Genomic DNA, 15060 nt, shown 5'->3' on the forward strand with positions numbered 1-15060 from the left:
CTACAATCGGATGTAAAATATAGTATAAAAAGTCGTGACTTAGTTTATATAAATACATCCAGTCAGAAAGTAAAAGAATGTCGCAGTAAGACAAAACGCATCATGCGTAAAGCCCTAAAATACTTCCAATCCCTGCTCGCGTTTACAAATCCATGGCCTCAGAAATCGTTCCATTTCTGGAAATAATATTTCATAAATCCCTAAATGATCGCGCAGTACCCAAGGCCCGGAAAATAGCTCTGTTACTCCCAAATTAAAACAAGGCGACGGAGAAGATCCACGTACACGTACCGACCCGTTTATCTTACATCCATTTCATGCAAAAACTTCATTCATGAAACAACTAGATTCTCAGCATTTACTAACAGCATGGTCTCCAAAAAGGCAGATCTTGCGAGACCCAAATGGCACTTTTCCTTCATGATATTTTGGTCTCTTGAGAAAATAACGTTATGTTCGATGCTATATTTCTAGAATTTAAAAAAGCATTCAAACAAGTCCCTCAAAAAACGTTGCTCCTAATGTTGGAAAGCTAAGCGATTGATAAATGTGTATTAGGTTGGATTAATAACTTTTTAACAGGCCGCAAGCAAAGGGTCGTAATAGACGGGGTATCATCGGACACAGTAAGCGTAACGTCGGGTGTCACACAAGGAATTGTTATCGGTCGGCTATTGTTCCTTTTATGCATTAATGACATCGGGTCCCAGGTTTCCAGTAACCTTCTTATATTTCTGACGATTGAGTGATATTTAAATATTCAGTCATGAAGATAGAGTATCTTTACCTAACGACCTAAATGCAATTCAAAAGTGATGCGAGACATAGGAGCTACAATTAAATTTAAACAAATGTGTTTCGATTAATATTTGGAGGAAACTTATTTCACGAGAAAACTTCTACCGTATTTTATTATATATATATATATATATATATATATAGGGTATATATATATATATATATATATATATATATATATATATATATATATATATATATATATACCCTACCGCTTCCCCTGGACTACAACCTTGGCGTGGTGGAAGGGCTTGTGCGTTCCGATGACCCCTGGAGCTGTGCTGGCGTGAGCGATAATAATTGCTCCTGGTAGGGTCACCCATGCCAGATAGGTCGAAGGTTAGGAGCCAGACGAAAGGTAGTCCACGCAGCGTCTGTTCCTCAGTGAGGTGGCTGCAATGGCGTCTGACCCCAGTGGGGCGGCCAATAAGTGATGGTGTCACGTTAAAAACACTTTTGAAGAAGGCAACGGGAAACCACATCAATTATCATTCCCAAGATTTAAATGATGGACAATACAGAGATTTTGAGTCCTGGCAACTACGGGACTCGGCCCAATCGGCCGTGTGTCGTGCCCGGCAGCGGGGGAGGCAAGGCTTCCGCGGTCGTCATCCCACGAAACCCTTGCAAGGGAATACCGGCAGCAGCAGGACAGAAGACGCAGGAGAAGAAAACCAAATTAGTTAGAATAGGAACGTGGAATGTTAGGACAATAATGAGGACAGGGAAACTGGAGAATGTTAAGCGAAAGATAGCGGGGATTACTGGAGTGATAAGTATAGAATAATATACAGCGGCGGGGACGAGAGCAAACGAGGGGTTGCCACAGTATGAAATGAAGAGGTAGGAAGAAGCGTAGTCAACAAAGGGCGAGTAACAGATAGATTATTGCAAGTAGAGATAAAAGCATAACCGACGAATTTGGTTATTATTCAGGTATACCTGCCACCGAGCAACCATGTGGAAGAAGAGGTCGATAGGATATACGATCAGTTAGAGGACATTATCGCGCGTGTTCCTGCAAGGAAACATTTGATAGTGATGGGGGATTGAAATGCGACTGTAGGCGAAGGAAGAGATGGTGATAAGGTGGGGGACTACGGTTTAGGCACGAGGAATGACCGCGGGGAGAAAGCAGTTGAGTTCTGCAGGAGACAGGGGTTAGTCATCACCAACACTTGGTTTACAAAAGACGCAGGTATACATGGAAAATGCCAGGTGACTCAGAAAGGTATCAGCTAGATTATATCCTGGTTAGACACAGGTTTAGGAACAATGTGATAAATTCACACAGCTTCTTGGGAGCGGATGCGGACTCTGACCACAATTTAGTTGTTATGAAATGTAGCGTCCGTTTCAAAAAGATAAGCCAGGGGCGGCGGGTTAGAAAATGGAATGTAGAAGCATTAAATGGGTTGAAAAGGAAGAATTACCAACAGGCTACAAGAGGAAATTATAAAGGATGTTAAGGGCTAAGCAGTATCGAAGAAAAATGATAAAGTATCAAGAAAGGGTTATCTAAAGCCACAGAAGACATTATTGGAACCGTTTACGCGAAAAGGACTAGGAAACCATGGATCACGGGCGAGACGATTACAAAGATGGATGAGCGGAGAAAATGGAAGAATGTAAATACAGAGGCAAAGTGAAGTACAAAGAATTAAACAATAAATTGAGGCGGGCAACAAATAAAGCAAAAGAAGCATGGTGGAAGACGCAGTGCGAGGATATGGAAAGTTTGCAGAGAAAGGGTGAAATTTGTGCGCCCTGCAGCAAAGTTAAATCTTTAACGGGAAGTGAGAAAGGAAGATCTATGCTAACAGTTAGAGATAAGACGGGTGAGATAATAGTTGAAACAGGAAAGATCCAAGAGAGATGGAAGGAGTATATAGAAGAACTGTATGGTAAAGAACTTACCTGTAGACCAACAAAGTTAGACATAAAAAGGAACATGATGTAGAGAAAGATCTCTTAGGTCCAAGCATACTCGACGATGAGATAGAAAGGGCATTAAGGGAGATGAAACTAAATAAGGCCGTGGGGGTGGATAACATTCCTAAAGAACTACTGAAATGTTTAGGGAAATGTGGGAGGAAGAGGGTATATGGGCTGATTCGTAGTATATATGAGGAAGGAATCTGGCCGGAAGACTTTGTGAGATCAGTTTTAGTTCCTATTCCGAAAAAGGTAAAGTTTACATCATGTGAGGACGGTAAGTTTGTTATCCTACGCAGCTAAGGATCATTAACAAAAGAATAGAGAGTAGGGACAATAATTACTTAGGGGTTGATCAGTTTGGGTTTAGGAAGGGGAGAAGTACGCATGATGCCATTGCAGTAATGAGATTATTAATTGAGAGGAATGTAGAATGAAACCAGGAGGTATTTGCCTGCTTCGTAGATTTCGAAATAGCGTTTGATAGAGTGAATTGGGAAAAACTAATGAGTATATTGCAGAAAATAGGAATACATTGGAGAGAAAGGAGGCTAATCCGCAACCTGTACATGTCTCAGACTGCACAAGTGCGAGTGGGGAATGGTAGGTCTGGATGGGCAGTGTTAGGAAGAGGTGTACGGCAGGGTTGCCCACTATCACCGTTGCTGTTCAACCTGTATGTAGAGGAAATGACTTAAGAGACATGGGAAGAACTTGAGGTAGGAATGAAAGTGGGCGGGGAATTCGTAAAATCAGTTAGGTTCGCTGATGACCAAGCTTTAGTTTGTCAGTCAGCCAAGGGGTTGCAAGCATTGCTGAGTGAATTGGAAATTCAGTGCGTCAGGTATGGGATGAGAATCAATATTAATAAAACAAAGGTTATGCAATTTTCTAGAAAGGAAAAGGCTAAGCTAAACATTAACGGGAACACCCGCACCGTGCGGCTATGCACGGTGCGGAAACGTGGGCATTGAAGCAGGCGAATAGAAGTAGACTGGAGGATTTTGAAATGTGGTAATGGAGAAGAATGGAGAAGGTGAAATGGACCGAGAAGAAAAGAAACGAGGAAGTACTGGGTATGGCAGGCCAAGAGGTGGGTTTGTTCGGAGAAATCCTATGGAGGCAGGAAAAGTGGATGAAGGGGGTATTGACCGGTAGCTAATAATAATAATAATAGTAATAATAATAATATACCCTAAAAGCCATCATTAAGGTGTGTGGCAGGGGGTGAATACACACTAGAATTAATTTACCGGAACATGAACCTACAGCGGTCAAAAAATGTTCTTACGTGGAAAAAAATGCCATCTTAAATCTATCTGTTCTACACTTGTTCACTATAATTTTATTGACATGATCTCTCCTACCATTGTACGGTGGAGGAAATAATACATTTTCGACATCACTGCTTAAGAGACGTCCTTCCAATTTATGCAAGTGCTTCAATCTGTTATTTAGCCTTCGCTCCAGTGAGTGATTCCCAGCCTAGCTCATCTACGAGGGTCATCCGGAAAGTAGTACCCGTTCGTGAAATAAAGACACAAAAGTAAATATTAACAAACATAAAAAATTTTATTTGAAAGAGGATACTTTAAACTACTTCTCAACATAATCTCCAAGCAAATTAAGGCATTTGTCATAACGTGTGACAAGTTTCTGTATTCCTGCTGCATAGTCCTTCGCCGCCAGCTCATTGAGATACGCGAGGGACCCATCTTGCACAAATTTTTGCATAATGCAGATGGTGTTTAACAATTTCATGAACAATTGTTCGAGAAACATTGGGAAAATGCTCACAGATGTCATCAATTGTGACGCGCCGATCGTTCCTCACGAATTCGTCAACTGAGCTCACCAGTTGGTCTGTAATGACAGACGGTCTCCCCGAACGCTCATCGTCGTGTGTGTTCCCCCTCCCCATGTTGAAGTTGCGACACCACCGCCGAACAGACGACTCGTCCATTACATTGTCTCCATACACCTCCTTTAATTGGCGATGAATAGCACATGGGCGAACGTTTCTTGCATTGAGGAATTTAATCACTGCCCTCACTTCACAACTGGCGGCGTTCTCAATTTTTTTAAACATTGTAAACAATCACAGAAACAACACAGGCAATGCTAGCGTCACGCAACTTGGCTCAGAGAAGGCAGACAAGCCACTGAAGCTATCTGACCTCGTCCAGCGGCTACTCGCGTCGTCAGCACTTCATGCGGCACGAACGGGTACTACTTTCCGGATGACCCTCGTAATATTTTGGCTAGGCTACCAAGTTTAGTTTGACAACGTTTTACAAATATAGCTCCTCTACTCTGCACGCGATCCAATTCGGCAATCAATCCACCTCTGTGATACTGTAAAGGGAACCAATATGCCTCATGTTGAATCGGTAAAATACTTGGGTGAAACGATAACTACGAATATGTCCTTGGGAAAACAAATTTGTGAAATTCGCGGAATGGCGAATGAAAGGTTATGATTCATAAAAAGCACACGACAATTGTCGTGAAGGGTTCGAGGAGCTTTCTTATTTCATGTCCGTTAGACCCCACCTCGAGTATGCTGCAAGTGCATGAGATCCTCATAAAGTAGGCTTACTTCTGGAACTAGATCGAATGCAGCGATGAGCAGTTGTGAAAAGTTGTTACTTTGTTAATTTATTTGATCACCCTGAAAGGCACCGCTAGGGCGTTATGCAGGGGTCAATACACACCACACTAATTATGACCCGGATATGACCCTAATGCGGGCGGAAAATGTTATCTTGATCCCTTATCGTTCCCGGAATAAAATGGCATCTTAAATCTATCTGCTCTAGTCTTCGGCCTCGGTGGCGGCGGGGTAACGTCCTCGCCTACCAACCCAGAGGTTCTGATTCCCGCCTAGGTGGATTTCCCTCCACCTAGGGCTTGGTTGTATGTGATTGTCGTCAATATAATGTCTGTAATGTAGGGTTATGTGGAAGAAGGGACTATTAGTCTCAACCTCGCCCAATTAAGTCGATAAATAAATAAATAAATATTTTTTCCTCCCTAATTCCTTACTCTACATCTACATCTACATATTACCCCGCAAGCAGCCGCAAGGGCGTGTGGCGGGGGGTGTTAGGTCACCAACCGTAAAAAGCAACAATACCACATGCAAACCAACAACGTGGAAAATTACACCCACAGGAGCACCCACACTCATGCAAAAATCCCTTCATCCAACTTGGGAAACAGGTTGCTGCATTGTTTCAGCGTTGGTCGAGCCCACAAGATCGACTGAGATATGTTTTCCCTCCAAATGTTGCCGTCTCCTTCGAGTACCATCCGTCCGTGCGCCTCTCTCGTCTCCCAAAAGCCTCCCTCTTCCCATTCTTGCACTTTTACCTCTTCGTTCCAACCCGCGAACTCGCACAGATGTCGTCCCGCCATCGCATGCACTCCTTTCAGGAGAACGCCAACGTCGCCAAAAAACCTCCTGGCACAAGTGTCGCCCCCCTCTTCATTTTTCAAACCTCGGAATGGATGTAGTAATGTGTGATGGTAAACTATACGTAGTATAGTGATCTCCTCCCACAGATAAGTTCCACTCCCTCATCTAGGCCCTTGGCCGCCGTGCCTGGCCATCTGGGGACGGGGGAGGGGCGGGCGGGTTGACGGCAACGCGGTCTCCCCGGCGGGGTCAGCCCTATCGGGCGCCCTCATCCGCCGCCCCAACCGGACACCCAGGGGCGATTTTCATTGCTAGGCCCTTCGCCAGGGCCGGCCGAGGAGGGGGGTGATCACCGGGACGCCAACATCGCTGCAGCCCCTTAGCCCCCTTGTCTTCCCACACAGAGTGGCGTATTCGGGCGAAGATAGATAGATGGGGGAGAATGGACCCCCCCCCTCAAACAAGGCCACGTCATCTGTTTACCTTGGCGATTACGCAGATTGAAGTGGCGCTGTTTGCACGGCTAAGGTCTCGCAAGGAGCAGAAGGGTTGCCCCCTCCCCACCAAGAGTCGGTCCCTCCCCTGCACCACGCCACCCTCTCCCCCCCTCTCGCACCCACGATCTGAAAAGGGTCGTTTTCGGGCGGGCGGGTGGGGGGAGCTGGTGCACGACGGGGGACGCTCCTACGCCATGGCCGACCTCTCGATCGGCGCACCAATTCCCTAGCGGAGAGGGGAGTCGAGGCCCCTGGCGTCGGGCACTCCGACGACGGCCGAGGGGAGATGGGGATACTAGTGGCTTCTTCGCGCCTGGGAGGTGAGTCACGGGCCGCCGCACGGAGAGAGAGAACTAGCGGCCGAAGAGGGCAGAGCTCCCGCCACGGCGTGCGTGCTGCTCGCGGAAATCAATCACCTTGGAGAGAACGCTGTATCTACCTAACTGATCCGTTACGTTGGAGCATACAAGAACGAACGTTTTGTGTGAATAGAATTAGATTCAGGGAAATGATTACTAGTTTGCAACAGAGTAGTTCGAAAAATATCGTACTGGAATTCATTTTGGCAAATATCATGCAACTCCTTAGCTGCTACAGAGGAGAGTGTCAAGTAGACCAGTAGAATCAACAAATGGATGAAAACATGGCGGAAGTAGAAGCAGGCTGGATGATATGCGTCACATTAGTTACAGTCTTTTACATCTACATAACAGCCCGGTAAGCGACCGGGAAGTGGTTTGGCAGACACGCGAACGAACCAAAGAACGCGCATCATACGAACAGACAACAAATCGCGCACCATGCATGACATGTACAAATACAGAGAGCAAATCAAATACGCTAATGAAATTGTTACCACTTGTTTTGTAACCTGGGATTTTTGAAATATGATAAACGTCTTCGAGGAAGTGATCAGTCTTAAATTCACTTGAGATATTCAGTCTAAGAATTAATCTTCGTTGTTTGAGGGGATTCCTCCCCAAATCTTTCAACAAATTCTTTACATTGGTTGCTGCGCCATAAACTCCTATGACGAATCTCGCTGCCCTAGGCTGCACGTGATCTCAACTCTTTGATTGGACCTCCCTCATGAGGACCCTAGGTACTGGTTGCATGCACTACGGCTGCGGTCTAACAAGCGGGAAGTAGCATCACTCCTTCCATTTCTCATGTCATTTCCCCAATACTTTCGGGACGACCCAAATTACGGCTAGTTCCTCTACATTTCTATCTAATACAGGTACCTGTATGCTCAACATATGAGAGATCATGGGGAAGAGTGATGCCTAGATTTTTATACATTCTAGATTTGTTACTTCGCTCTTTTTAATGCTGTCAGCGGTTTGGAGAGAGGGATTCCGTAATCAGTAGTATTCTTATTGTCCTATCTTGGACCATTCCCGAATAACCTCGTGGCCATTGATCGACGCATATCTATCGGGCTGGCTGCCAATATCCCTATACACTACTCCATGGTCAGCCAAGAGGCGAATCTTACTCTTAGCTGCGCTAGCTAAGTAATTGTCACACACACGCACTCGCATAGTCATTTATCCAGTGGACACGGTTTATCTAGATTTTACGAAAGCCTTTGTCAAAGTACTTCATAGTAAACTACTCACAAAGCTAGAAGGAAATGGAATAGTTAAATATATCCGGAGATGGATTAAAGACTTTTTCAATGGTCGGGTTCAAAGAGTAGTGATGGATAGAGTTAGCTCAAATGAAGTAGAATTTATTTCAGGTGTGCCCCAGGGAAGTATTATCGGACCTCTTTTATTCCTACTCTACGTTAGTGACATTGACTCCGTAGTCACTAAATAAATACATTTATTTGCTGCGATGCAGTGGTCTACCGTGATATCCGTGATCCTGAGGACCCAGCAGATGACCTTAATACTATACAACGCTGGTGCACCACTTAGCAATAACAATTAAGCTTAAAAAAGTACTTAGTTATCAATTTTTGGAAAAAGAGCAATTCATTCCAGAATGCCTAATGCATCGGGAACACCGAAATGGAATGCATAGACTCAACTAAATCCGTATACTTGTGTGTTACCCTCACTCACGACCTGTCCTGAGTGAAATACCTGTACGGGGAATACTTGGATAAGGTAATGGAACATTAGCATTAGTACTGGGTAAATGTGTCGAAAAGGTCAAAGAGAAATGTTATCTTTCGCTGGCTAGGCCTCATTTAGAATATGCTGCAAGTAAATGGGATCCTCACGAAGTTGGATTGATTTCCGAATTGGATCGCGTGCAGCGTCGAGGGGAGCTAGATTAGTAAAACGTTGTTATGATAAACTTAGTGGTGCATCCAAATAATAAGAGGAGCTAGGCTGGGAATCACTTCAAGGAGCGAAGTTTAAATTACCGATTGAAGCTCTTGCACATAAATTGGAAGGCGGTCTCTTTAGAAATTTGGAATTTCGGAATCTTTTTAGAAATATCTAAGAAAAAGGGCATGCATCTGTGAATGAAATGGTGAAGGTCAGAAAAAGATACAGTTTTTCCAGAAAGGAACTACAAGGATATTAACCAGTATTATAAAAAAATCTATCACAATTTATGACGAAAACGTACAATGATAGACCTGATCCCACATGGAATATATATTTTACATGTCATTTACACGCGGTACAGAGACATCTAAACCTCAATGATCAACCTTAAGAATGTCTTCAAAGGTGCCGAGAGAGTTCACTCAGAGCTAAACCCTATACAGCGTGTGAAATCCACACATTGGTAGGGCAATAAGGGGAGCAGTGCCTTCCCCTTCGGTTCCCCAGGAAGATCTGGTACCCAAAATATCACACAGTTTAGGTGAAGCTGGAGGTACCTTTTGAGGTGAACCCGGGAATCGAACCCGGGCCCTCTGGTCAGTATTTCAATGTTGTACCCAATGAAATACCACCACGTCCCACGTAGAGGCATACATCCCTGGCAGAACAAAGGACGAAAGTCGCGAGTCACGTGGTAGAGCTTTGAGGTGAGGGGAGGCGACCAAGGAAACTGCGAATATCGAAATAGAAAATGATACATAATAAAACCGTGGCTTGGGTTTTGAGAGAGGCTGTTCGCGTGTGCCGGAGAGGATGTCGTAGGAGGGCGCGAGGCGGGCCGGGCCCTGGCCAGTGGCTCGGAGGATGGCGAATTAGGGGCGGGCAGAGGGGGGGGAGGTGGCTTCCCACGTCGAGTGGGGGAGGAGGGCTGGTGAATGCGTGCGAGTGTATTGACTCAAATGTGCGGGCGGGGGGGGAGGGAGGGAGGGGGAGGGTAGAAAGGAGGAAGATAAATGCAAGTGGATTAACGACCCGATTCAAGATTCCCTCCCCCCCTCCGTCCACTCTCCCACAATGCCCCAGGAGGAGTCCCCTCGGGCGGAGGGTCACTGCCTCCCTCCCCTCCCTCCGCCCTCAAGAATATTATCTATTGATTATCTCCACCCCCCCAACACCCCCCCCCGGAGCGTTACTCTTAATGCGTTCCGCCATGAATAAGGCGCCGCCATACCGCAACAGGAAGGAGCGAGCCGACGGAATTCTTTTCCATTTTTCTTACCGCCGCTGCCCCCTCCCCCCGTTTCATCGCCCACCGCACCCTCCCCGCCACTTACTCACTCCCCCCTCCCCCCCATCCCCCCCCTCTCTCCCCCCCCCTTACCCTCCCTCAGACGGAGCGACTCCACGGCCCAACGACGCGTTCGCCCGGCGATAAATCAAGAAGTCATTCCAGGAAGGAAGGAAAAGGGAAATATACGTAAAATCAGAGACCGAACTGCAAATGCGTATAACACGAGTTTTCCTTGGTTGGACGACGGCCGCTGGCCATCGACGTTTCGGTCTCTTTTTGGAGACCTGTTCGAGATCATTCATCTACATCTTCCACTGCAAGACACTAAGGGCGTGTGTGTGGCAGAAGATGTTAAGGTCACCGGCTACCTGCATCCACGCAAATACCCAGAGTTCCATCAAAAAGGTGTGTGGCAGGGAATGTAAACGCTGAATATAAAATAAAGCTATTGGGGTGAGGAGTATATTTTAGAACTACTTGTTCTATTACGATAGGTTCATTCGAATTAATTACTCTGCCTCATGATTTTGCGAAAGCTGCTGCGTCGTTGGAATTGGAGTAGGATAGAGACGCTTCCTTCCTGTTTAATCGAAAGGGACATGTATCCAGGATATTGCGCAACTAAGAGAATATATTAATCTGCGCGGCGTCCAAAATGTTCGCCGTTCGCCAACTCGAGGTGAGATCGGGTCCACGCCGCGCTGCGCCGTCGCACTTTTCATTTGAATATTTTCTGTGGGACACTACGGCACACACACTTCTACTCAGTATAGAGTTGCATGCCCGGGAAATAATACAATTTCCCCTTCTTACTTTCCAGTTCTGCGAGACATGTCTTGCTATGATGGAGATCTCTACTACGGTATTTATGGTCGTGGTCCATTTTGATGCCCTCCTCTTTCGTATAGGAGTGACCTTTTTCATTGGGTGAAATTGTTATTTGTTTTTAACAAAGTTTTCCGCCAGGATGGATTTAAAGATGCACGTTTTTCGGAGGTTTTTAGTGAAGGTTTTTTTCCCTTTTCCCTCCCTCCACCCTATGCGTCATCCATCCCACTTGGTGTTCGCAACCCCTGCCTCATATCTTCACGGTGAATTGCGGGGTATTTATGTAGATGTACTTTATTGTAAGTATATCTACTTCTGAAAACTACCCCGCAGGTCGTCGCAGTTAATTGTGACGGGGATGATTGGTCTCCGGCCATTCCACTTCTACCGCACTGCTTCCATAAACCCCTTGCGATCCACCCTCGTGGAAGGGGGCGACTACACTCACCATCCCTGCAATGCTCGTCATGCACATTACAATTGTCAGTGGTAATGAGTACGCAAAGAACGCAAATGAGGAATTCCATTCGTTTGGGTTGACTAGAATCGTATATCGCAGTCACTAACTAACATCGGGTCGAATTCAACTCATGCAGGGCGGTCAATCCACGAATGAATTAGCGGGAGATCGGAATGTGCGGTGGCTAGCGTACTGGCCCCCGCCCTGAGGGCCCAGGTTCGAATCCCACAGGTGACAGATATTTTTCAGTGGCATCTCGATCCCTACTTGGGGTGGTGCTTCGTGGAGGGCACTTTGAGTGCGTGCGCCGTCCGTCGGATGGGACTTAAAGCTGCGGGTCCCTTGGTGCCTTCCGTTAAGAGTAGGCTAATGCCGACGCCGGGTTTCTCTCCACCCTTCATCCTTTCCCATCTATCCCTAATGGCGTAAATGACCTCAGTCGTCGGTTGCTACCCTTAAATCTACTACGACTACAAATGCATTAACTCTAGGGTTTTATTTAGCTGACAGTACACCACCCACAGAGCATAAGGGTGCTTGGCAGGGGATGCCATGAAGTCAGATGAGGAGAAAGTTAACTCAAATGTTCCTATTTACTCCCCCATTTCTCAGTGTTTCCCCCTTTAACCCTTGTCGCGAATAATGTGCGGGAAAAACGGTTGCTTGAATCTGTCCCCTCGGCAGTCCATCTCTTTAATTCTGGCACTATCCTGCCCATGTCATTGGGGGGCTGAATCATATCCTCCATGACTGATGCAAACCCTCGCGAATGGTGTCATTGCGATCGATTGAATCTCAGGGTCCGATTAAAGCTTGGGCTAAAAGGAAGTGAAAGCAATTCTTGGATTTACCACTTGGACACGGCTGAGAGACGTATACTCCTAACAAAACAAAACACAAAAGAAACAACCAAGATGGCGCACAATGATGTCGGAAGAGCATTAGGGCAACCAAGGAAATTGCATTCGAGATATAAACTCAAAACCGTCGTCGGAGAGCCATTTTGAAAAGACACGGGAAATTGCCCCACACATTCTAAGGAAATCACACGTATGCGGATCACTCAGAGCGCTCCAAAGAGCTTAAAAAGAAAGATTCGGTGCGACTCCTTGGCAGGAAGGCGCCAAGGCTTTCCGGTCATTAGTTACGGCATTGCGAGGAAAGCTACCAAGCATAGAGTCCCTTCCATCTACATATTTCAGGAATTCACTGCCTGCAATTTGATACAAACGAGCATGAGTATAGCATGAGGTGTTCCCTGATTTTCTTTTATTTTCCATATTCACCGAGTAATAAACCCATTTTTTTAATTTTCGAACTAAATGGTGAGAAAATGTGGCGACAATCAGAGATATACCAGGAAAAATATTAAGTTGAACCAGAGAAGACGCGAGAGAGATGGAAGGTCATTTGGAGGTAGGGCATACACGGAGATAGGGACTCTTTACGCTCAGCCTTACTCGATGGCGAGATGAAAAGGGCATTAAGGGAATTGAAATCAAATAATCATGGAGTTTAGACGACATTTGAACGGACAACTTAAACGATTAGGAAAAAGTGGAAGGAAGAGTCTGTATGGACTGATTCGTAGAAACTGGCTGGAGGGCTTCAACAGATCAGTGTTATTTCCTGCTCGAAAAAGATATCATCATGTGAGGCTAAATCATGTGAGTACTACATGATAAATAAGTTTGATATCCCAAGTAGTTAAAGTGGTTCTCAGGATCAACAACATAAGGATTGAGAGTAGGGCAAATGATTACTTAGGGGATGACCAGTTTGGGTTCAGGAAGGGGAGAGGTAGGAGTGATGCCATTGCAGTAATGAGATTATTAATGGAGAGGAATATAGTACACAACCAGGAGGTATTTCCCTGTTTCATATATTTCGAAAAAACGTTTGATAGAGTCAATTGGGAAAAACTAATGAGTATATTGAAGAAAATAGGTATCGGTTGGAGGGACAGGATGCGAATCCGCAACCTGTACATGTCTCAGACTGCTCAGGTGCGGATGGGAAACGGGGAGTAGGGATAAGGAGTGTTAGGAAGAGGTGTAAGGCAGGGTTGCCCATTATCACCGTTGCTGTTCAACCGGTATGCAGAGGAAATGATCAAAGAGGCATGGGAAGAACTGGAGGTAGGAATGAAAGTGGGCGGGGAATTCTTAAAATCAGTTAGGTTCGCTGATGACCAAGCTTTAGTTTGTCAGTCAGTCAAGGGGTTGCAAGCATTGCTGAGTGAATTGGAAATTCAGTGCGACAGGTACGGGATGAGAATCAATATTAATAAAACAAAGGTTATGTGGTTTTCGGGATAGGAAGGAATAAGTGAATCGTTAAATTAATAGGGTAAAAACTAGATCATGTGAATCAGTTTACCTGCCTTTGTTGCATATGTAGCGTAGTTTTGTCCCGCGCCGAAAGACGCTCATTGAAGCAGGATCGACATAGGTTGTAGGATTGTGAAATATGGGTGTGGAGGATGGTGGGGGAGGAGGGAGGATTTTTGGGAGAACTCCTAAGGAGGCAGGAAAAATGAATTAAGGGGGTATTGACCGGCAGTGGGATGTTGAAGACCGTGATAGAGGGGAGAATGTTGGGCAAATGAGGACGGGGCAGGAATACGATAGGAATGCTGTATGGGTTAAAAGGAGGAAGAAAGTACTCAAAGAGACCTAATACAGAGGGGATGCTGGATTTTGTTTGTTAGGAGAGACAACAAAATTGTAGTTGTACCGGCAGGTAGCCTCCAGAGTCAATATAAAACATACCTTAACTGTTAGAATACTGATTGTAATAATCGTGTGAAGAAGAGCAGATTTGTTAAAATTTGCCGTGGAAAACGTGGTAGTGTATCACATATCGTTATAGGAATAAGTTCGGGGATCACGAGCGGAGCAAAGGTCAACTTTCAGATTAAATCTGTTTTATCAAATGGAAGAAGGTAATCTTTAGAAAGGATATTGACATTTTTTATGAATCTTAATACAGAAGAGAAAGAATAAGAAGAGATAAGGATAATAAGATGAGAATGATGAAGGGTAGAATCGGTGCATTTAAAATGCATATTTCTTATGTTTATAATCAACTGCCAAAGAGGCACTAAACCATGGCGGGGAAACATATTATGGAGGTATCATGATCTAAAAAACAAACCGCATCAAAAGGTATCGTACAGTTCCTTATAGCCTGATTATTACGAAGGAATAATTTTATAATTTCACTACTCCTCAGTTTTACATTTTATCGTTTTAGTTCTTTTATGCTGTTTCTCGACAGTTGAGAAGCGATTGAGAGGGGATTTCCGGAGAGACTCGCGGGAGAATCGGTGGTCGCGGTTCGCCGAAGACAACTGCGGGCATCACGCTTCCACACCCCTTTCTGTGCTGAAGAGCGCCAATTTGGTATACTGCAAAATAAAAACGAATAATTTTATTGTGGAATGATTTCAATCCCGATTAACCAATGGATGTTTGTTCACAGTACATGTATTTTCATGCGTGTAAATAAAATAAGACTTTCGCATTCATATATACTCCTCTGTG

Source organism: Hetaerina americana, unplaced genomic scaffold (assembly GCF_022747635.1).
Source record: "Hetaerina americana unplaced genomic scaffold, ioHetAmer1.1.p SCAF_64, whole genome shotgun sequence".
NCBI lineage: Eukaryota > Metazoa > Arthropoda > Insecta > Odonata > Calopterygidae > Hetaerina > Hetaerina americana.